This window comes from Podarcis pityusensis (assembly GCF_964106645.2).
Source record: "Podarcis pityusensis genome assembly, chromosome: 2".
Lineage (NCBI taxonomy): Eukaryota > Metazoa > Chordata > Lepidosauria > Squamata > Lacertidae > Podarcis > Podarcis pityusensis.
This window is the reverse complement of record NC_138029.1, coordinates 112556183-112580146: the sequence shown is the minus strand read 5'-3', so window position 1 is coordinate 112580146 and position 23964 is coordinate 112556183. Positions and strand designations below refer to the sequence as shown.

At 45.2% G+C, this 23964-nt stretch overlaps 1 long non-coding RNA gene across 2 annotated transcripts; it reads left to right on the top strand.

Annotated features, from left to right (window-relative positions):
- The first annotated feature begins 17338 nt into the window (after window positions 1–17338).
- Window positions 17339–22585, top strand: LOC308470212. 2 transcript variants are annotated; one of them, XR_013982264.1, is made up of 4 exons: window positions 17339–17711; window positions 18570–18771; window positions 20849–20988; window positions 22377–22585. It is a non-coding gene; the product is annotated as an uncharacterized lncRNA (long non-coding RNA). The 2 variants fall into 2 exon arrangements; XR_013982265.1 differs by lacking the exons at window positions 17339–17711; window positions 18570–18771 and adding an exon at window positions 20360–20598 and having other exon boundaries at window positions 20852–20988.
- The last annotated feature ends 1379 nt before the right edge of the window (window positions 22586–23964 follow it).

Here is a 23964-nt window from a genome sequence, read left to right as displayed (position 1 = left end):
ATCATTGACCACATCACCTGAGGGCAGCAGGCTAACTGAGGGAGCACAGGGATGGCAATATTATAGCACACACCTCTCCTTGCTGCAACTTCATGGATCAGACCCAGAAAGAGGGCCTTAAATTGCTCCTTTTTTGCCCCCCAATTAAAGTAATCACAGCAAACATGTACAAACTCATTGCTTCCACCCAGGGGCAGCAGACCTTCAAGCCCTTGCATTGCTTTCCCAAAGTACAGTAAAATATATTGGGGGAATCCTCCAGTTCCGTAAGTTGACACTTGCAGCTTGATCCTCTTGCAATTCCTTTGTCAGTTCAATCAGATGAGAGGCTACATGTGACAAGCTGCAAGACAGGGCACACATATGTTCCGGTTGCTATGGAGATGCTGCCTAAAATGGCTTCCCCGTAGCGAGAGCCTCCCTCTCCCAGCAGAAAACAAAACATAGCACCCAATAAAGCACTCATATTTGTGAGCCCCACATTCCTGGCAACAGCTGGGGAGGAGGCAGAGAGAGACTGACGGCCATGATGGCCCCAATCCACTTAGGGAGTACTTCTAAACTACAGCCAAGGCGTGTAGCGGCTCATCACCACCACAGAGAGGTCATAAGAACATAACAGCCCTGCTGGGTCAGACCAAAGGCCTATATTGTCTCTTTTTAAAAAAATGATATTTATTACTTTCCAACAATTTGAACATACATAGAGAAAGAAAATAGACAATACAATACAATACAAAAACAATAACTAACACTAAACTAAACTAAAAAAAACAAAACAAAAACAATTTAAACTAAGAAAACAAAACAAAAACAATTTAAAACACATCACGTAATTTCAATCTTTCATTCACTTATTTCCATTACCTCCTCACACCTCCCTTTTTGTATTCCACTTCTATTTAGTTGTTTCAGCAATTCCTTTCCATCTTCCTCTGCTTTCCATCCTATATTTATCTTAACACGTTTTAACCTTATTTTTCCCTTTATTTCTCTGTTAATCTATTTATGCTTAATTCCTTATAACATTTCTACTGAAGCCTATAACTTCATTCCAACATTTTTCTAACATTCATTAATTTTACAATATTTCTGTAAATAGTCTTTAAACTTTTTCCAATCTTCTTCCACCGACTCTTCTCCCTGGTCTCGGATTCTGCCAGTCATTTCCGCCAATTCCATGTAGTCCATCAACTTCATCTGCCACAAAGGCCTATATTGTCCATGGCACATACCCATCAACTGTCTGGGACATCCCATTTGAGAGCAAGATTACAGCCAAACTCACATATTGATTGCGGCACCCCGAAACATATTTTAGGGTGTCAAGCTCTTGCATAGGTCACATGACTTTCACAGGAGAATGTCCTGGCAGATGCGTCCTGGTTTCGCTCTGGGACAAGTTGGAGGCTATGGTTACATCATTCCCATAACTAAAACTACCACAAATATATCAATGTTTTCAAAAGTAGGAAAATTGGCTTTTGAAAAAACAAGGGAGCCACAGTACTTAGTTAACTGGGCCGAGCTAAACGGCCTCGGCCCTGTATACCTGAAGGAGCGTCTCCACCCCCATCGTTCAGCCCGGACACTGAGGTCCAGTTCTGAGGGCCTTCTGGCGGTTCCCTCGCTGCAAGAAGCAAAGCTACAGGGAACTAGGTGGAGTGCCTTTTTGGTAGTGGCACCCGCCCTGTGGAACACCCTCCCTTCAGATGTCAAGGAAATAAACAAGTATCTGACTTTTAGAAGACATCTGAAGGCAGCCCTGTTCAGGGAAGTTTTTAATGTGTGACATTTTAATGTATTTTTAATCTTTGTTGGAAACTGCCCAGAGCGGCTGGGGAAACCCAGCCAGATGGGTGGGGTACAAATAATAAACTGTTATTGTTATTGTTATTGTTATTGTTATTGTTATTGTTATTTCTGGGGGTCGCTAGCATAAACCATCTGAATACCACCCGCTCAACTGTTAGGAAGTTCAAAGCACCGACAGTGACAAAAGCATGCAAAAGATTAACTATGGGAAAACAGTGGAGAATTTTGGTAGGGAAAAAAAGATGGCCACTCTGCAGAAAGTCCCCTCCAGCAATCCTTTTTATTGTGCATTTATGATGTTATGTACTGAAGTTCTCACCCTGGGCCAGCAGGGGGATACTGTAGATAGTTTTCACTCAGGTCCACATATGCAAATAAGGGATTGAAAGTGGCATTCAGCGATTGGATAGTTACAGAAAGTTGTTACTGTTGCATTGTACTGGAGCTCTATATAAGCAGGCTGGCTGAACCCTTCAGTTCAGTTCTGTTCTGGGCTGTGAATAAACAAGAGCTGTTTGAAGAATCGCTGTGTTGTCTGATATGTTCACCCACAACTTAACACATGATGACGTGCACACATGATGTTTTCAGGGCAGTCACACATGAGCCCACGTTTACAATACTGTTTGTACCTGCAAAGATTTTGGGACATTTGTACTGCTTCATTTCCAACCCGTGCATATCCCGTGACCGCCTACTCAAATCCCATAACTTTTAACACCATAAACGTTCTGATATATTTTTGTCTTGCTTTTGCTGTGCCGTAGCCCACCCCGTTCCCCGTCCCAGATAGCAATTAGGTGGTTGCAGCGAGGTGGCACAAATTAAAAACGGAATAAATCTTCTGCTAATGAACTAATTATTGTGTCAAGCACAGGTTGTGGAACACACCCACATGAAAGCAGCCGTCTGGAGGGGCCCGAGGAGAGTCAGATAAAGGAAAAATCTCAGAAATTTCCTCCAAAGCTTTTCTGCGGAAAAATCTCTGCTCCACTCTGGTGCAGAGCAATGAGAGAAGGGAAGATTACATCCCGGCGTCGACGTGAGCATGAGCAATCATAAGATGTAATGAAATGTTGACGTGGACACAGAGTAGGCGGATGATTGCATGGTTCACAAATGGAGACGGATGCGTCAGTATATCTGCATTGGTGGCCATAATTTATATAGCTACCTGGAGCTGTAAACCTATAAAAGAGATTTTGATTTGGGGCACCAACGCATGCACACTCATCCTTTGATGGCTGTTATTTTTATGGCGAAAACAAATTACTGCTTTCTTTAATCAGCCTGAGGTCCGCCTCTTCTTTTCTCACCTGTTATTTGTGTGTGTGATCCTTATGTTCTCTGTCCTTTACGGAAACTCTTTGGGTTTGTTTTCTGCAGCTTTATACGTCTAGATAGGATTTCTATCAGGAGATAAGCAAGGTCTTTTCCTCAAAGATCCACAAAAGAGGGCTAGGGTATTCACTTGTGTGTCAGCAAAAAAGAGGCCACAAATTTGCCTAGCAATCACTTACATTTATTTAAGTATTTGTAGATGCACATTTGGGGTCAAATAGAAATGCAATACAGTGGTACCTCTGGTTAAGAACTTAATTCATTCCGGAGGTCCGTTCGTAACCTGAAACTGTTCTTAACCTGAGGTACCACTTTAGCTAATGGGGCCTCCTGCTGCTGCTGTGCCACTGCCTCGCAATTTCTGTTCTCATCCTGAAGCAAACTTCTTAACCCGAGGTACTATTTCTGGGTTAAAGGAGTCTGTAACCTGAAGCGTCTGTAACCTGAGGTACCACTGTACAGTGGTACCTCGGGTTACATATGCTTCAGGTTACATACGCTTCAGGTTACACACTCCGCTAACCCAGAAATAGTGCTTCAGGTTAAGAACTTTGCTTCAGGATAAGAACAGAAATTGGGCCCCAGCAGCGCGGCAGCAGCAGGAGGCCCCATTAGCTAAAGTGGTGCTTCAGGTTAAGAACAGTTTCAGGTTAAGAACGGACCTCCGGAACGAATTAAGTACTTAACCTGAGGTACCACTGTACATCTCACTGTAGTGGAGAAGACTATCCACAGTTGACTTGCACAGCTGCTTCACCATCTAGTTGCTTCCTGTGAAGGGGCAGCCTCGAGACCCCTGCCCTCCCTTCGAATGGATCTTTCCTTTAAACCGGATTTGGGCCAGCCTTTCAGATGGAGCGAGGCTTCAAAGAGAAGCCTGCCCTGTGAAAAATAGGACACACAGGGCCTAAGGATCACTCAGGCCAAAGATCACATCACTTGCATCAGAACAGGAGTCACAACCCCTTGGGGACTATGGTGACATTTGCAAGCCAGAGGAACTGTTGTGGGCACTGCAAACACACACGCATGCACAAAATATCACCTACTTTGTTGGCTACAAGAAAATGCTTTTTTCAAACCTAATTTTAGCAAGGGGAGAGGAGCTTCTTGGGTGCCATGGAAAACCCCTCCAGGCGCATGTGTGCCCTCGGGCGCCGTGTCGGCAGTCACTAGATTTCTTTAAAAAAAGATATTTTAATTTTGAAGCAATGGGAGGAATTCAAGAGTTGATTGTTCTGTTAGGGAAAGCATTCTACTTTGCCAGGCGAAACAATCCCTTGCCTCTCCTAGACCTATTCAAGGTGTTCTCCTGACTCCCCCAGAGTAGATTTAAGGTGTAGTTTGTGGGGAGGGGGGAAAGTCCTATTGTGGAAGCAGAAGCCCTTGTGGATGGGAATCATAAGTTGAAGCCCAGTCTTTACAAACCACATCAGGTTCTCCAAGACGGAGCTGGAGCCGTCAACAAAAGTTAAGAACGAGCAAACAAATGAGGTGTACGAGCAGAAAAAAGTGCATATTAGTCATACACATTGACAACCCCCTAGTTTAAAGGATTTTAAGGTTTCATACTAGAGTAATAAACTGGACTTTTTGGGGGGGCACCAAGGGCGAATATTAAAACCTGTTCCCTCCAACCTCCCTCAGATTTTATTTTCTTTAGCAAAAGGGGGGGGGGAGTTTTAGCTTAGCCCTCTCCCTATTTTAGCTCTTTACTGGCAGAGATATTGAAATATACTCAGAGTCGCAAAGTGATTTCATGCTCTTTATTCAGCTCATAGTGGTGAGGAGTGAATGAATGTCCCCTCAAAGTATCTGCTTTATACACATTATTTACACAATGGGCTGCACGTGATTGGCTAATTCCAGAATTCTCCTGTAGGCCAATCAGGTTGTGGATTCACTTCTATCTGGAGCTGGATTGGGTGGCTCCTGCGGACCAATCATACTGCTGCATTGTTCTAGGACCAATCAGACTGCTGTATTCTGAATCCTATTGTTCTAGGACCAATCAGACTGCTGCAGTTTAGATCCTATTCAACTCAGTACATAACAGATATCCTCTTCCTAGCAAAGCATCTTAAAATGCAAACCTCCATCAGCAGTATGAAATTGTATAATCCATCCTACCAGCCCAAGACTCTGCCACTTATTCCACTATATCTGTAGGTCCAGCCTTAATAAAGAAGCCAAGCAGAACCCAGAGGTCCCTGCAGTGAACAAGACATTGTCCCCTGCTGAAGATAGTGCCTCTGAGGATGTCAAGAGTACATTTCTCTGCCACCTTTCCTCTGCTACTGCATTCTGAGCCCCTTCTCTACGTCTAGCACTGGTGTTTCCAAGCCTTCTATCTTTATGTTTTTGCAAATCCAAGATTTCCACCAGCTGTATATTTACCAGAGAACTTCATTCAATCCAAAATCCCTAACAAATGTACCTGTGTGATACACATCTTTGCAACTGCAGGTTTGTCTTATTCATGCTCTGAATTTTAGATGTGCACTTAAAACCCTCTCTGTGTGCTCCTAAAAATGCAGTGAAATAGAAGCTGTACATTAATTTCAGCCATGCTTGTGGAGCTGTGGGAAAAACACAAGCAACTGTATATTTCTTCCAGCTAGATTCCTCTCCTTGCATCTCCTACATGACCAATGTCTCGCCTCGCAGTGTCTGGTATGAACCAGGAGTAAGGTAAACGTAAAGGGACCCCTGACCATTAGGTCCAGTCGTGGCCGACTCTGGGGTTGCGGCGCTCATCTCGCTTTATTGGCCGAGGGAGCCTGTGTACAGTTTCCGGGTCATGTGGCCAGCAAACCAGAGCAGCGCACAGAAACGCCGTTTACCTTCCCGCCGGAGCAGTACCTATTTATCTACTTGCACTTTGATGTGCTTTCGAACTGCTAGGTTGGCAGGAGCTGGGACCGAGCAACGGGAGCTCACCCTGTTGCGGAGATTCGAACCGCCGACATTCTGATCGGCAAGCCCAAGAGGCTCTGTGGTTTAACCCACAGCGCCACCCGCGTCCCATGAACCAGGAGTACCATGTTGCAAAATTTTGGGCTAGTGGCAAATTATTGTTTTTGCTGCTCTTACCACCACCTTCATCATTGTAATTACCATCGTAAGTCAACCTGCTTCACCCATCTGATGAAACTGCCCATGGCATACAAAGGTTCATTCCACAACAAATTATTTATGGAGTTATGGACACATAAAATCTCTCCAGTACCTTCTTTTAATAGGGTTGGGTAGAAGAGGAAGCTGCCAACATTGTCCCTTCCGACAAGAAGCCTACACATTGTCCCTTCCGACAACTTGAAGAATACCTAAATCTCAAATGCTGAAACCAATTATCTCAGTTGTTAGACTGGGTCAATGATTTAGTTCAACCTGGTCCCTGCCAGATATTTTAGACAGCAATTTTCATCAGACCTAGCAGTTAAAGCTATGGTTTTCCCAGTAGTGATGTATGGAAGTGAGAGCTGAAACATAAAGAAGGCTGATCAGCGAAGAATTGATGCTTTTGAATTATGGTGCTGGAGGAGACTCTTGAGAGTCCCATGGACTGCAAGAAGATCAAACCTCTCCATTCTTAAGGAAATCAGCCCTGAGTGCTCACTGGAAGGACAGATCCTGAAGCTGAGGCTCCAATACTTTGGCCAGCTCATGAGAAGAGAAGACTCCCTTGAAAAGACCCTGATGCTGGGAAAGATTGAGGGCACAAGGAGAAGGGGACGGCAGAGGACGAGATGGTTGGACAGTGTTCTCGAAGCTTCGAACATGAGTCTGACCAAACTGCAGGAGACAGTGGAAGACAGAAGTGCCTGGCGTGCTCTGGTTCATGGGGTCACGAAGAGTCGGAGATGACTAAACGACTAAACAACAACAGCAAAGCACCATGCAACCACACTGGCTGATGGTGGGACCCTCATGGTAGTTCCACCACTCTCAGAAGTTCAGGGTATGGTGGCCCAGGAGAGGGCCTTCTTTGTCTCAGCCCCTAAATTGGGCAACTCCCACCCCACAGAGGTGCAACAAGCATCTTCACTGAATAGTTTCTGCCTTAGAGCGCAGATGCATTGTGTTTTGTTTTGTTTTTTAACAGTTAAGGTATTTTGTTTTATGGTATTCAACCAAAGTGGTGGATCCCAGAAAACCTCAACTGGTGAGGTAAAAACAAAGAACTCTTAGAGAAAACCATTAGACCCAGCAGTGATGTAGCCATTTAAAAAATAATCATCAGAAAATCAACTTAACAGTTTGAATCAATACATCTCGGTTAAAGGCAACATGACGCAATCATGGTTTTCGAGTCCCTTTGAAAAACCAGAAGCAATCGGGTCAACTATATATCCATGAGGAAGGACTTCCACAGATGAGGGGGTCACTGTCTTTATATGGTCTTGTCTTTAGTGCCCACTAATCGCAGACCTTCCAAGTGTCCCTATTTTCTAGGGACTGTCCCAGATTTACAGAAGCTGTCCCTGTTTATGATTTGACCCCGGAATGTCCTGTTTTTACCATAGGACGTCTCTATTTTCATTGGAGAAATGTTAGAGGGTATGGAGTTATCCGATCCCCGAGCCATCTGAAGGCAACCCTGTAGAGGGAAGCTTTTTTAAATGTTTAATTTTTTTTTAAAAAAATGTTTTTATATGTGTTGGAAGCTGCCCAGAGTGGCTAGGGCAACCCAGTCAGATGGGCAGGGTATAAATAGTGAAATTATTATTAGTATTATTAATATGGAATAGGACATCCCTATTTCCATCAGAGAAATGTTGAAGGGTATGTAATTGTGCAGGTAACCCCAACAGCCAACATTAAAGTCTGATCAGGTTCATACGGGTGCAGGGTGTGTGTGTGTGTGTGTGTGTCATCAAATATGAATATGAAAAGAGATGGGCACAAACACCAGTTTCTCTTGTAAGTTGTTGCTATTTAGTACCACCAGCAGGAATGTGCACTATACATTTAAAACAGTATGCTACCACTTTAAACCATCCTGGCTTCCCCCGAAGAATCCTGGGAGCTGTAGTTTGTTAAGTGTGCTGAGAGTTGTTGAGAGACCCCCTACTCCACTCCCAGAGTTACAATTCCCAGAGTGAAGGACTGAATTAACAACCGGTCCTTCACAGCTCCCTGAGACAGGCAGCCAGACATTTGGGCGTCATCAGCTTTGTCCCAGTAAGGTCCTGACTGGTGTCATTTTGAAATAGGGGCATGCCAGGGTACCATGTGCCAGGAATACAGTATAAGCAAGGATAAGCACCTGCCCATTATTCAGCCTTATCAACAGCAGCATCCGTCGTTGCAACACACCCACTATCCGTGCCTCTCTGCCTTTCAAAACCTGCTCGGCTACCAACCCACACAATAGCCTCTGTAAAAAGCCACATGTGTTTATATTTGTAGATGAAGATGGGTATCAATTTGCCACATTAATTAAATGCCAGTACCAGCCAAAGAAGCTTTGCGCACAAGTAAAGGCCACTGGCTTTTTGCAAAACAGGGTCCCTATAAATGATGCAGTTAAGTGCCTGTGATATTCCTTAAAAATATACACATGTAACAGCTAAGCATCTGCTTTGAAAAATGGAACTTTTAGACAATGCCGTGTCATAGTGAACATGAAAACCATGCTAGCCATGAGAAGCACACACGGTAATGGGGCTTTTCCGCTTGTAACGAACCGCCTTTCCAGAGAGACGAGCTATTTCAGCACCAAGTGATGCATGATTTGAATGTGGTTCCTGCTCAGACTTCTGCAGCTTGGGAACCATATTTTGCATTCCTCACATCCTCTTTCCGATAGCTGCCAACACACAAGGAAACTTTATTCTTAGGATCAAGGCCCTTTGCTGCCTGCCTGGAATATTTGCTTGTGTGTGTCTTTGCACGAAGCCTACAGCAGATTATAAATTAACAGGATCTGCGTGTTTTTTCTTAACTAAAAGTTCCAAGATCCACAAACCAAAATAAAATAACAAATACAAAATGATTACTGTACTTGAAAGCCATTACTTGTATGTTTACACTGTACAGCACACAGCACAAGTTGCAATATTCTGAGAAAGAGGAAATAAATTTTACTGAAGTAAAACACACTCAGTGTGTTATACAGTGGTACCTCGGTTTACAAACTTAATCCGTTCCGGAAGTCCGTTCTTAAACCAAAACCGTTCTTAAACCAAGGTGTGCTTTCCCTAATGAGGCCTCCCGCCGCCAGTGCCTTTCCACCATTCAGCTCCCGTTTTTAGACCAAGGTAAAATTCGCAAACCAGGACTACTTCTGGTTCTGCAGGGTTCGTAAACCGAATAGTTCATAAACAGGGCTGTTCTTAAGCCGAGGTACCACTGTAATAGCTAGAGCAGTGGACTTGGATGTAGGGATGCTCTGATCCACCAGTCCAAAGGAGGGCTTGTGCGAGTAGTTGGGTACAGAAATACCAAAGAAGGAGACGAAAAAGGCCAGAGTGCTCATCTCAAATGCTTTATTAAAGAAAGGTGTAGTCGACTTACAGCAAAGCAGCCTGCCAGTTATCCTAGCCTTTGCAGACACAGGATGGACACCGCAGAGAGGAGATACCTTTTCTGCACCCACCCAAGCATACACAAAGCAGCATGTGTCACTTTGGCCAGGACTTCCCATCACTTCACCTGCCCAGGTGAGGGCCTAGGTGGCAGTTACCCAAATCTTACAGCTAGCTCTCCTTTCCTGGGCTCGGAGCCCAGCAGCCCAATCCCACAGATAAGGATGACGTCAAAGCAAGCCAATTAACGTATATCAAAGCAAGTGAATATAAGAAATGAGGTGTCTGCTCGTTGCGGCAACAACTACCAATTAATTGTGGGGTTATCTCGACTACCACAAAGCTTCTGGAACAGTTCACCTGTGGTTCAACACAGGTGGGGCGGGGAGGGGAGTCTGACCTGACCTTGTGCCTTTCGGAGCTGCTTGATCTGCAGAGACTGACAAGCAAAGCTTTCCAAGGTTATCAGCCGCTAAGATCCGCTCTGGAAGGCAAGAGAGCAAGAGCCAGTGAAAAGGTTGAGTCAAGGAGATCTGGGATGTGTGAGAGACAAGATACGTTAAACCCTTTCACTCCTGCCTTGTCTCAAATGATACAGACCAGAGGAGGATTGGAACCCTAAACGATGGAAGCTCTCAACTGTCACACTGAACAGCATTTTAATAAATAATAATATTTTTTTATTTATACCCCGTCCTTCCCGGTTCAGAAAACCGGGCTCAGGGCAGCTAACAACAAATTTAAAACACTTAATTGTAAAAGCAGCATAAAATACAGTATAAAAACGTAAATAACAATAAAATTCAAAATTTGGAGATCACTTTGGGGGAAATCCATCTAATAAGCATTATATAGTCACCAGGGAGGCCAGGGGAGAATTAGCTGTGGGGTCTCAGAGCGGGTGATCTTCATAAAAGGGGAGGGGGAGGGAAGAGAAGGGAAATGAAAGATCAGGCTGAATTCAAATTAAAGGCCAGGCAGAATAGCTCTGTCTTACAGGCCTGGCAGAAGGAGGTTAAATCCTGAAGGGACCTAGTCTCATGGGACAGAGCATTCCACCAGGTCGGAGCCATCACTGAAAAGGCCCTGGCCCTGGTGGAGGATAGTCTGACTTCCTTAGGGCCCGGAACCTCTAAACTATGGTTATTCATGGACCTTACGGTCCTCTGCGGGGCATACCAGGAGAGACGGTCCTGTAGATACGAGGGCCCGAAGCCACAAAGGGCTTTAAAGGTCAAAACCAGCACCTTAAACTTGACCCAATACTCCACTGGGATCCAGTGCAACTGGTAAAGCACTGGGTGAACATGCTCCGATGGCAGGGACCCCGTAAGGAGCCTCGCTGCATCATTCTGCACCTGCTGGAGTTTCTGGGACAGTTTCAAGGGCAGCCCCGCGTAGAGCAAATTACAGTAGTCAAGCCTGGAGGTGACCATCACATGGATCACTGTGGCCAGATTGGGGCGGAAAAGGTAAGGGACCCCAAAAGCATCCCCAAAAGCCAAAAATAGGGGCAAAAGACAGAGAATGGGGCAAAAGACAGGAAGATGGGGGGGGTAGAAGGTCTCCTGACCATTATTATTATTATTATTATTATTATTATTTGAATTTATATACCGCCCTATACCCAGGGGTCTCAGGGCGGTTCACAGAATAAAATCAAGATATAAAACCACAAAATACATAATAAAAATATGAATGACAACCCAATAACCCCACCTCCACAACAAAAACCTTTTAAAAGGGCATAGGATGTCAATCAAATCACCCAAAGGCCTGGTTAGAGAGGTACATTTTTGCCTGGTGCCTAAAGGTGTATAATGAAGGCACCAGCCGAACTTCCCCAGGGAGAGCATTCCACAGATGGGGAGCCACTGCAGAGAAGGCCTCGTTCTCATGTTGCCACCCTCCGGACCTCTTGAAGGAGGCACACGAAGGAGGGCCTCAGAAGATGATCTCAGGGTCTGGGTAGGTTCATATGGGAAGAGGCGGTCCTTGAGGTATTGTGGTCCTGAACCGTTCAAGGCTTTATAGGTCAAAACCAGCACTTTGAATTGGGCCCGGAAACTAACTGGTAGCCAGTGCAGTCAGACCAGGGATCGGTGTAATATGCTTGAATCGTCTTGCTCCGGTGAGCAACCTGGCCACTGAATTTCATGCACTTTCATGATTATTTGCACTCATAATAGTATCATGGCAGTTATCCATGATCTCACTTTCAATAGGGTTTGCCCCTGCAAAAGGTCTGGGGCAGGCATTCTGCTTCTTTTCCGATCAGACATCCTGCTGAAATCCTGCAACTTTTTATACCGCAAATATTCCAGTTTATTTTAATTTTTGCCCCATGTTCACTGCACTACAATGCAAGATTGTCCCCTCCGGATTGCAATAACGTGGTAGCATTGGGGAAGCATTGCAGAACAGCTAATAAAAAAAGAATGTCGTGTGGACAGTCCAGTATAAATCTGCTTGCATTGCACTACGGTTGCATCAATGACAGGTTTCAGAATATACCTGTGAAAAGACACCAGCTTGGAGGGGCCCAAGGACTATATAAATAGGGATATTTGAAGTTTACATTGCCGCACACAGTGGATTGAATATATGTTGGTACCTCGGGTTAAGTACTTAATTCGTTCCGGAGGTCCATTCTTAACCTGAAACCGTTCTTAACCTGAGGTACCACTTTAGCTAATGAGGCCTCCCGCTGTCACCGCACGATTTCCATTCTCATCCTGAGGTAAAGTTCTCAACCCAAAGTACTATATCTGGGTTAGCGGAGTCTGTAACCTGAAGCGTATGTGTCCTGAAGCGTATAACCTGAAGCATATGTAACCTGAAGCGTATGTAACCTGAGGTACCACTGTATTGGATGCACTGTTACACCCCAGATCCCAGCTTCCCAGTGGCTGTTGCTATTTTTGTGACAAAATAGCATCACACAACAGCTCGGCTAATTAGTAGCTATCATGAGGATTTCCTTTCCTTGTGAGTAATGGATTTGTAAATGGTGAAGGGATTATATATATCGATAGATTTAATCCGCGGGTCATTAAATGCTGAAAGAAATAATCTATAGTGGATTTAATTTAGGCACCCAACTGTTAAATGCCTAAACGGCGGGGACTGAAAGTTCCCAGCGATAGAAGAGGAGGTAATTTGGCCTAAGCACTTGAGGGAAAAGGCAGGAGTGAAATTTAAAGATGTGCATCCCATTCTATCCATATTAAATTGACGTAACTGTGACTGCCCCGTTGATTTGGAAGGAAACACTGCAAACTTTTCTTAGACAATCTCTGCTCCTTTCTTTGTAATAGATTCCTCGTCTGCAACAGCCTGGTTTCCTCTGTGAGAAGAATCAGATGGGCTGAGCCCATGAGTTATACCCAGTGACTCAGTGATCGTTTGTGCAGCATAATTTGCCCATGCAAACTGGTAAGCAACAATCACACTGATTGTTGGGAACTTCTGTTGTGTATTGCTTTTGCTTTTCCCTTCTCTCTGAGACGACGAGAGAGAGATGTTTCTTTGTCCTGATTTATGATTAATAAATATGTAGTTGTAGTATGCATCCACAAGCCTCACACCTATTCTGTGTGCGCAATTCGATCTGCTGATAGTGTGCTTTGAAGCCCGGGTCGCTGATTTACGTCAGGGCTTTGAAAGCTGCTGCCATGCAGAAGTAGATGAAACTTGTGCAAAGGTTTTTAAGCACATATGCAGAGCCCTGGCTGGTTCAGACCAAAGACTGCCTACTCCAAACTGTGTCCAACCAAAAGCAGGAGCAATTGCCCCAGGCTCCACCCACAACTACCACGTGGCCCCCAGAAGCTTGCCATGAAAGAATGTGGCCCTAGGGCTAGAAAATGCTTCTGCGCAACTTCCCCAAGGCCTTATGGGGTTCACACAGAAGTGTGGGTGGGTGGTGTTACTGTCAACATGCAGAGGGCCGGGAGGCCAGCTTGCTACCCCCAGCTGGCCCATCCCCTTCCAGCCATCCTGCTGAGAAGACCATCAGCCTCTGCCCTGATGTAAATCAGCGACCCGGGCTTCAAAGCCAGGGCACACTATCAGCAGATCGAATTGCGCACACAGAATAGGTGCGAGGCTTGTGGATGCATACTACAACTACATATTTATTAATCATAAATCAGGACAAAGAAACATCTCTCTCTCGTCGTCTCAGAGAGAAGGGAAAAGCAAAAGCAATACACAACAGAAGTTCCCAACAAGCTGTGCTGGAATGTAAACAGACATGTGACACGCAACAGTTCCACACGTCTGCTCCTTAAGGTGGAATGGAAATCTCAACAGTTACTCCTGGATCTGTTGCTGTCACTTGAGGCTCAGGTGGCCTTGGTGGCATGGAGTGCCTTCCATCAGCTTCAGTTGGTGGCTTATCTATGCCCCTATCTGGACAGGGATAGCCTATCTACTGTAGTCTATGCTCTGGTAACCTCTAGGTTAGATTACTGCAACATATTATACATGGGACTGCCTCTAAAAACAGTATGGAAACTTCAGCTGGTGCAGAATTCGGAGGCCAGGTTGCTCACCAGAGCAAGATGGTCGGAGCCTATTACACTGATCCTGGTCCGACTGCATTGGCTGCCAATTAGTTTCCAGGTGCGATTCAAAGAGCTGTTTTTGAGCTCTAAAGGGCCACATCTCTACATATGAACCAATTTGGACTCTCAACCATCATCTGAGGCCCTTCTTCATGTGGCTCCCCCACAAGAGGCCCAGAGGGTGGCAACATACCCCCAGAAAGTTAGGGTGAAGGCATAGCAAGAGATTTGTGTTCAATCTAGGGGGTTGGCTGGGGATGTTGTTCCTGTTGTTGTTTTTTGTATGTTTATTTCCGATCTTGTGATTTCTGTGGAAAGTGTTCAGTCTGGTTGTGTATTTTTTCATCGTTCATTTATTATGACTACTTTTGTTTTGTTATAGTTACATATTTTTTCAGGTAAAGGGATGCGGGTGGTGCTGTGGTCTAAACGACTGAGCCTCTTGGGCTTGCTGATCGGAAGATCAGCAGTTCGAATCCCCATGACGGGATGAGCTCCCGTTGCCCTGTCCCAGCTCCTGCCAACCTAGCAGTTCAAAAGCACGCCAGTGCAAGTAGATAAATAGGTACCACTGTGGAGGCAAGGTAAATGACATTTCCGTGCACTCTGGTTTCCGCCATGGTGTCCCATTATGTCAGAAGTGGTTTACTCCTGCTGGCCACATGACCCGGAAAGCTGTCTGTGGACAAACGCTGGCTCCCTTGGCCTGAAAGCAAGATGAGCACCACAACCCCATAGTCGCCTTTGATTGGTCCTAACCATCCAGGGGTCCTTTACCTTTACCTTTTACATATTTTTTGATGTTGTAAGCCCCCTTGAGCATGGTTTGAACTGTGGAAAGGTACATACAGTGGTACCTCGAGTTACATACGCTTCAGGTTACATACGCTTCAGGTTACAGACTCCGCTAACCCAGAAATATTACCTCGGTTTAAGAACGTTGCTTCAGGATGAGAACAGAAATTGTGCTCTAGCAGTGTGGCAGCAGCAGGAGGCCCCATTAGCTAAAGTGGTGCTTCAGATTAAGAACAGTTTCAGGTTAAGAACGGACCTCTGGAACAAATTAAGTACTTAACCCGAGGTACCACTGTACAAATAAAATTATGTATATGTACATTAAAGGGGTGGATGCTAAAATAATTTGCATGATGCCATTGCCCCCTGACTAATAGAGCAGGTGAGATGAACCACAGACAAAACATTTCTACAGGGTCTTTTGGTAATCCTAGCTAAGATTATTGTTGAAAAGGCGACAAGCCCAACTTGTAAAGGGGAGTGAAGTGAGGTGCGTTGTCGCTGAGATGTGATGTCACCAGCTGCTGAGGTAAAAAATACAGTGTGACAGATTGCAAAGTAAAGCTACAAATTTATAGCTGTTGCTGTGGTGCTAAATAACCAATCCCTGCACTTAAATGGTTCTGTTAAGCTGCCTCAGTAGGTCGTAATGATTAGAATCAGAACAAGTGTGGTTGTACGTATGATAAAAAAAATGTCATTGCAGCAACGATTATGAATACGGATGGAGGCATGTAATATTTCAGTTCCCATTAAGAACGTCTGTTTGCAAATTAAAGGTTGCTGCAGTAGGTGTTTTGGGCTGGCGAGGTTTAGCAGGTTAAGGAGCCAAAAATGTAAGGAAGCCGAGGTTATGTAAGGGCTTCTCTGTATGAGTGAGATGCAGCCCTCTAGCTCTCAAAGCTTCCTTTATCAGGGAAGCCTGGTTAGGGTGTTGTGTATTTAAGCATTTGTGTTGTGGGGGTACATTTTTGCAGGCCGAATGCCACATTTCTGCCTTGGCAACCTTGCAAGAGCCATGCGGCAGTGGTGGGCGGGGCCAGAGGCAAAAGTGGGCGGAGCAACTCATCCGAATTTTACCTTCGCACAGAAAGCTAGTTACTCACACACCTCTGCATTTCCCACCCAGACAAGCAAGAGGCATTTTCAGAGTCCAAGGACACATTCCAGGCAGGTATAAACACCCAAGGAGGGTGCAAAGCAGGACAAGGGAGGGGTGAGACTTGAGAGGAGGTGTGGCCTGGGGAGACTCCCCAAGACCAAACAGAGAGTCCTGGGGCTCATCCACACTGGAGTTTACTGTGTGCTTCCAGCTGTTTGTGTTCCCATTTAATTTGCATCGTCCACATTTTGCAATGTCCGTCAACACCAGCCTCAACGCTTTCCCCCTATAAATCCAGTCAGATGGGGAAAACCAGGCTCCAAACCTCTCCATTTGGGCCTCACACAATTTGTTTAAGTGTTTTGGGGTAAATGGATCAATTTCTGCTACACCCAGCCTCTTCCTCAGTGTTTTCATTTATTTTCCCTATGCTCTACGTGGGGCTACCTTGGAAGGTGACTCGGAAACTACAGTGGTACCTCGGGTTAAGTACTTAATTCGTTCTGGAGGTCCGTTCTTAACCTGAAACTGTTCTTAACCTGAGGTACCACTTTAGCTCATGGGGCCTCCTGCTGCTGCCGCGCTGCTGCCACACGATTTCTGTTCTCATCCTGAAGCAAAGTTCTTAACCTGAGGTACTACTTCTGGGTTAGCGGAGTCTGTAACCTGAAGCATCTGTAACCCGAGGTACTACTGTACAGCTAATCCAGAATGTGGCAGCTAGACTGGTGACTGGGAGTGGCCACCGAGACCATATAACACCAGTCCTGAAAGAGCTACATTGGCTCCCAGTACGTTTCCGAGCACAATTCAAAGTGTTGGTGCTGACCTTTAAAGTCCTAAACAGCCTCGGCCCAGTATACCTGAAGGAGCGTCTCCACCCCCATCGTTCAGCCAGGATACTGAGTTCCAGCTCCGAGGGCCTTCTGACAGTTTCCTCACTACGAGAAGCGAAGTTACACGGAACCAGGCAGAAGGCCTTTTCGGTAATGGCGCCCTCCCTGTGGAATGCCCTCCCTTCAGAAGTCAAACAGATACAACAGAAACTATACAACTTTTAGAAGATGTCTGAAGGCAGCCCTGTATAGGGAAGTTTTTAATGTTTCATGTAGCAATATGTGTGTGTATATAGGTTTGTGTGTGCCCGTGTGTCCTCCTTTTCATTTCTCAGATTTGCACAAAACCAGAAAAGGTACAAGCAAACCACATTTTTAAAAAAATCTGCACCAGATAAATTGAGCAGCAAACTGAAAATTGTGCACCGAGAATTTACAGTTGCTTTTATTTAATTTCCAGACTTCCTGTTTCTGGAGCACTCCTGAAAGGACCTTATCCCCTTATATTGATCCATCAGATTTGCACAAAACCAGAAAACAGCACGAGCAAATTTGCAATTGCCCAGCTGTGTGGTTTTGTACATTTCCTGTGGGGCGGCGGCGGCGGGGGAGAAGAAGAAGAAGAAGAAGAAGAAGAAGAAGAAGAAGAAGAAGAAGCGGCGTGCACAGCTATCTGTGTATGTGTTGGTAATTAATTGGCATTATAGTATCAACAACTTAGAAGGTGAGGGCAAACACAGCATGCCTCCTGGAAACACCAAAATTTCTCCTTTGTAGTTCAGTCAGTAGATCATGGGCCTCTTAATCTCAGGGTTGTGGGTTTGAGCCCCGTGTTGGGCAAAAGCTTCCTGCATTGCCCTCATGGTCTCTTCCAACTCTACAGTGATTCTTTGATTCTGTGATTCCACGAAATTCAAATACAAGCAGGGGTGGACTACTCTGGTCGAATTCAAAGGGGGAGGGGAGCGGATTAACAGCTATACAGTGGTACCTTGGTTCTCAAACGCCTTGGTTCCCAAGCACCAAAAACCCAGAAGTAAGTGTTCCAGTTTTCGAACGTTTTTGGGAAGCCAAACGTCTGATGCGGCTGTTGACTACTGTTTCCCGGGTGCCTGCACCAAGCAGAAGCTGCGCCTTGGTTTTTGAACATTTTGGAAGTCAAACGGACTTCTGGAACGGATTAAGTTTGAGAACCAAGTTTGAGAACCAAGAGTGGACATGTCCCTGGAGGCTTACATTTGCCCACTTTAAACCGTGTCCAAGGCAGATGAACCTCTCTGCTTGCCTAGTCATGATCTCTTTTTTCCCTTCCCTTATTTTCAAGGCAACTGCCTCCAGGGACCAAAGGCAGCAATTACTTTGCGATATCTTGAGGGCACTGCAGTTGTGACACAGGCTATTTGCCGCAGAGCCCTGCATTTTATTTATGGGGCCAACGTGAGCTTGTGCTTAATATCCATGTGTGTCTTATCTCCCCAAATCTGGCTAATGGGTGACATGTTCAGGACAGGGAAGCCCTTTTACCTGAACTAGACTGTTTCCTGCATTTGTCTCTCAACTACTCTCAATTAAACACTTAAAGGTTTATAGAGCACCGTACAGGGCAGGGAAAACTTCCAAGGCTATGTGAAGAACTTGTGACTAACCTCGCTGGTGGGCACGTGACTGGCCGATTCAGGACTGGAAGACCTGAGACCTTGGGTACATAAAGCCACCTGAATTTCCCAGAGGAACAGAACATCTCCAGGAGAAGACATCCAGGACAGGAGAAGCATCACTGCCTTGTAAGTAGGAACCTCTTTATTCACTAGTAGAAAGACTCTTAATCTCAGGGATGTGGGTTGGAGCCCCATGTTGGGCAAAAGATTCCTGCATTGCAGGGGGTTGGACTAGATGACCCCTCCGATCCTTTCCTGCTCTATAATTCTATGACTAGTTGGTTGTCCCCCATGTTTCAGAAGCCCGACTGACTTCAGCTAGAAGTCAGGCATTTAGCTTCTCCACTCACATGCTGTGGAAATCCTCTTCTGGCTGAGATTTGGCAGGCCAGGAGTCCTTGTTGCTAACTTTCATACATCTCTTGGCAGGCCTATTCAGTTGTTTAAATTTCCCCCTAAAGAGCCAGCCATTTCTTACGATCATTTTTTTTTATAAAAAAAATGGTACCTTATGTTTTCTTGCACCTGCATACGTTGTTGTAGTCTGTCTTGACATTTTATGCGAGTGGGCGGTTTAGAAATAGTTTAATGATTTAAAAAAAAAAAAAAACCAGACTAATGGGAAAGAATGCATTTAGTTTCTGGACTGAACATTAAGGTCTTCTGGTCTCCAGTGGGCTGTATCACAAAGCCTCTGCGATAGCCACATGTATCTCTTTCCGGCTGTTTCATTTTATCACTTTATTTTAAACTATACTACCGATTGTGTATTATGATAACATTACTGTACTAATGTTATTATAATACACAATTTGCGGTACAGTCCCATGTTTTTATTCTTGGATTTTTCCTTTTTTAAAAAAAAAAACATGGTATCATGACAGCCACAGACAGACAGGTTCTCTCTCTCTTCCCCCACCCCTGCTCCCTGCTCTATCCAAGAAACGCAGAAGTTCATTAAAGGCTTGAATCTGTATCTTACTGGGAGAGCTTTTTGTAGATGCCAGGGTTACCTGCATATCTGAATTCATGGATGATGCGTTGCTGTGGGAACTTTTGCATACCTCGGCCGCAGCAACTTGTGCACTCATGCCGTAACAACAGAAGCAGGGGAAGTGATGAGGATTGATTGATTTCTCATGTTCCTCTGTGTGCAGAGAAGAAAAATATGTACCTTTATATCCACAGGCTTTTTCCTCTGTGAATTCAGGACCGTGGGATTGGTTTATTATTTATTTAGCAAAGAACAGGTCACCATTTTTCCTTGAACCGCTCAAATCAACATTTAACATTGTATTTGGGTTGATTTAGGCCAGGGGTAGGCAACCTAAGGCCCGAGGGCCGGATACGGCCCAACCGCCTTCTCAATCCTGCCCATGGACGGTCTGGGAATCAGCATGTTTTTACATGAGTGGAATGTGTCCTTTTATTTAAAATGCATCTCTGTGTTATTTGTGGGGCATAGGAATTTGTTCATTTATTATTTTTTTCAAAATATAGTCTGGCTCTCCACAAGGTCTGAGGGATGATGGACTGGCCCATAGCTGAAAGTTTTTAATGTATGATTTTAGTGTATTTTTGGTTTCTGTGGAAGCCGCCCAGAGTGGCTGGGGAAACCCAGCCAGATGGGCGGGGTACAAATAATAAATAATAATAATAATTATAATAATTATAAAAAGGTTGCTGACCCCTGATTTAGGCTGCAGTCGAGTAAGCCCTACTGAACCCTGCCAGGCTTAATTCTGAGCAAAGACACATAGGATGAGCTGTTCGCCTTAAATGGTCCCCGTGTAAACGGTGTACTTGGACTGAAGATCACTTTTAAGAGGCATTTCCCAATCACAAAAATTAGAGGGCAAAAACTTCTGAAGCGGAGCAAAGTTTAGCAGGGTCAGCTTGTCTCCCTTGCTCTCTATCAAATCAATACACCAGCGCATGGGTGTTATGGAAGAGGTAAGGTGAAAAAGAGCCTGGTCGACTTTTTAACAGCTCAGCCCCTGTACATCAAACAGCAGCCCATAGGCAGAAAGAAACCAAGTGAAGCTTTTCCCAGCACACAGGTGAAGTGATGGCTTCATTTCAGCATGCAGGCCTTCCATTAAACACAAAGATACAAGGCTAGTTAACATAGCAGGGGATTCTAGGGAGGCCTTTTTGCACCTTGTCTGTCTTAGGGATACATTTCACCCCCATTTCTCCAAAGCAGGTGAATCCAGGAAGCTGCCAAGATGTGTAGTTGCTGCTGTAGTTCGTGTTCGGGTCAGTGTTCTCTCTGGGACTGTTTTGTGAATACAGTGAAGAGTTTCCTAAGGCCCTTGAAGCATTTGATTTTCGGGTTCAAAGGTAAGACCGGTGGTTTGATGAAAACAGCATCACCGTACACCAGCTTTCCCCAGCTTGGTTTCTTCCAGATGTCTTGGACTACAAATCCCATCATCCTTGAGAACTGGGGATGATGGATGTTGTAGTCCGAAACATATGGGGGGCCCAGCAGATCAGAGAAAGCTGCTGTACAGACACGGAATTTACTTCTAACAAAAACATACAGAACATCTCTGGTTGCTTTTAAATGAGCTCATTTAAGGCCTATTTGTCTTGCTTAGCCTTCCCCAATTAACCTCTCTTGTTTGATGTCCTATGCTGGCCTCACAGGGTTGAGTGTTGAGTGTTTCGTTTCCACTTTTATTGTATTATTCTCCACTATTCCTGGAAGCTGCCTTGCGAGGATGTAGCGCTGCAAAACATGGGATAGAAATGTTGTAAATAAAAGAATGCTCTCTAGAAGACGGGGCGAAACGTACGCTGTACGATAAACAAAGGAAAGTTTTCTCAGTTGAGACTTGTGGAACACCAAAAGAGCTTGGAAAGAGATAAAAGCACCTCTCTGTCTACAAACACACCACCAGGTGCCAGGAATCTTCTGGTCCATTGCTGGCACCTGTCCCTTTGAGCAGGTCCTGATCTGTGCCACCAGAAACCAACCAAGCTTTGACTCCTGGGGAGACCGCAGCTGAACACCCCTTAGAGGCTCCACCAGTGGGAGAAGGGGCAAGGCATTCACCTGCCTGAGAGGAAGGAAGGAGCTGAGTTGTTGTCCCTCAGGGTGGTGAGGCAGGGAGTCTCACAGAGAGGGAGGGAGATGTCCAGTCAAGACCCAGGAGATGTGCTGGGCATTTAAATAAGCTCCTCTGCAGAGATGGAGGAGGTTTTGAGTACGTGCCTCTCTGGCAGAGGCTATCCTTAGGTGGTCCCCTCAAGCTCTGTTGGATAACGCCATGGAGGGAGCTCCTGCAAGCTAGGTTTACATAGCCCCCTGGTGCTATGGTGGGAAGGCACAGAAATCCCAGACTTGAGACTACCTAGGGCAAGGACATTGAGGCAGAATGCCCTGGTTCTCCTGGATGAGAGTCTCTCCTGGGGTCCTGAGGAAGCTGGCAGCTGAGCCTTACTTCAACATTGACAATAGGACAGCATCCTTCACTGCACCTGAGGGGAGCAGGCTAGCTAGAAGCAGGCAGGGAGGGCAGGCAAGGCAGACTCTATATCCTCCCATGACTTTGCCAAGAAGCTGGCAGAGGCCGATGGAAGCTGTAATCCAAAACATCGGCACTGCACCAGGTTGGCAAATGCTGCTCTGACACCTTGTTGCCCAAGGAACCTGCTTCCTTTCTGGATCTCTGGCCTTTTGTGCTTCTCCCCGGTTCACATGTGTGTGGTGTTTTTTTCCCCAGAACTGCCTGAGCGTCCTCTCGAGGCTCCCAAGCTTCCCAAGGTTGCTGAGAAGACAAAGTGAGGCGGGGCAGAACGTCTGCTGATTCCCTTCCATGATGGACTCGGCCTCCTCTTCTCCTCCAACGCTGGCAGGAGCATGGATGGGTCTCCCCCTGACTGTCAAGGGGCTCCGTGATATTATGTTAGCCCCAAATTCCAAAGCAGAATAAAGCTCGTTTTGGATCTGAATCTTTGTGTCTGGCGGTTTCTTTCCCCAGGGAATCTCAAAGGGGCATTCCGAAGGAAGGGCCCACTTGGGAGAATTGTCTTGGGTGGGAAGCTGCGGGTGGGTTTTAAGAGACACAACAACGTGGTTTGGGTACAGGGAAGGTACAAGTTGTGTTCACTGCCCCTGTCCTTTCTTTAAAAGCAGATGGCCACAACTTGGGAAGCACAAGTTGTATCCAGCGTGGTTATTTTTATTACAGTGGTACCTCAGGTTCCGGAGGTCCGTTCTTAACCTGAAACTGTTCTTAACCTGAGATACCACTTTATGAATGAATGAATTTATTAATACGGTCACAGACCAGCATCAACACACACAATCACAAAAACAAAAAAAAAAAACAAAACAAAAAATCAGAAATACAGAGGACAATATAAATATAACAAGGATTTAAAAATAAAAAATTAAAATTAATTATTAGCGTGCCCCCTGTAATTAACATTTAGGGGTTTGGTCATTATGGGATACCACTTGCTTCCTGCGATTAATTGCAGACGCACAGAATTTGGCTACATTTAATGTAGTCTTGGGATTCTTGTCCTCTAGCAGTAGTTTTAAACTATGGTGTTGCGATTCTTTCCTGGACTTTTGCAAAACAGGTGTAATAAAAGTCAAACGTATATCCTCATAAAGACGACAACGTAATAGTACATGTGAAGCAGTTTCAACTTCCAACGAGCCACAGGGGCAGACCCGCGCTGTGTATGGTTTACCCTCAAATCTGCCCTGAAGTAAGGCAGAAGGGAGAACGTTGAATCTGGCGAGGGTAAAAGACCGTCTGTATTTGGGTGAGGTACCACTTTAGCTAATGGGGCCTCCCGCTGCCGCTGTACGATTTCTGTTCTCATCCTGAGGTAAAGTTCTTAACCCGAGGTACAACCCGAGGTACTATTTCTGGGTTAGCAGAGTCTGTAACCTGAAGTGTCTGTAACCCGAGGTACCACTGTATTTGTTATTTATTCAATTTCTACACTGCCCTTCACCGGAGATCACATTTTGGTTTGCAATAGAAAAACACAAAGCTACATAACATAATAGCAAACAAAATAATACCCCCTCCACAGTTTTAAAGGCTGTAGATTGTTTAATTAGCCAAAGGCCTGGGAGAAGAGGAATGTTTTTGCCTGGTGCCCAAAGATATATCTCTAAGGCGCCAGGTGAGCCTCCCTGGGGTTAGCCCTCCTCAAAATAGGCTCACAGAACTTTAGACATGACTAATTTATGTTCATTAATGTTAATGGGCCTCCTCTGAGTTTAACTTAGTTGGATACAACCTCTAGGACTTTTTTAAATTAAAAAAATCAAAATAATTACACATCCTC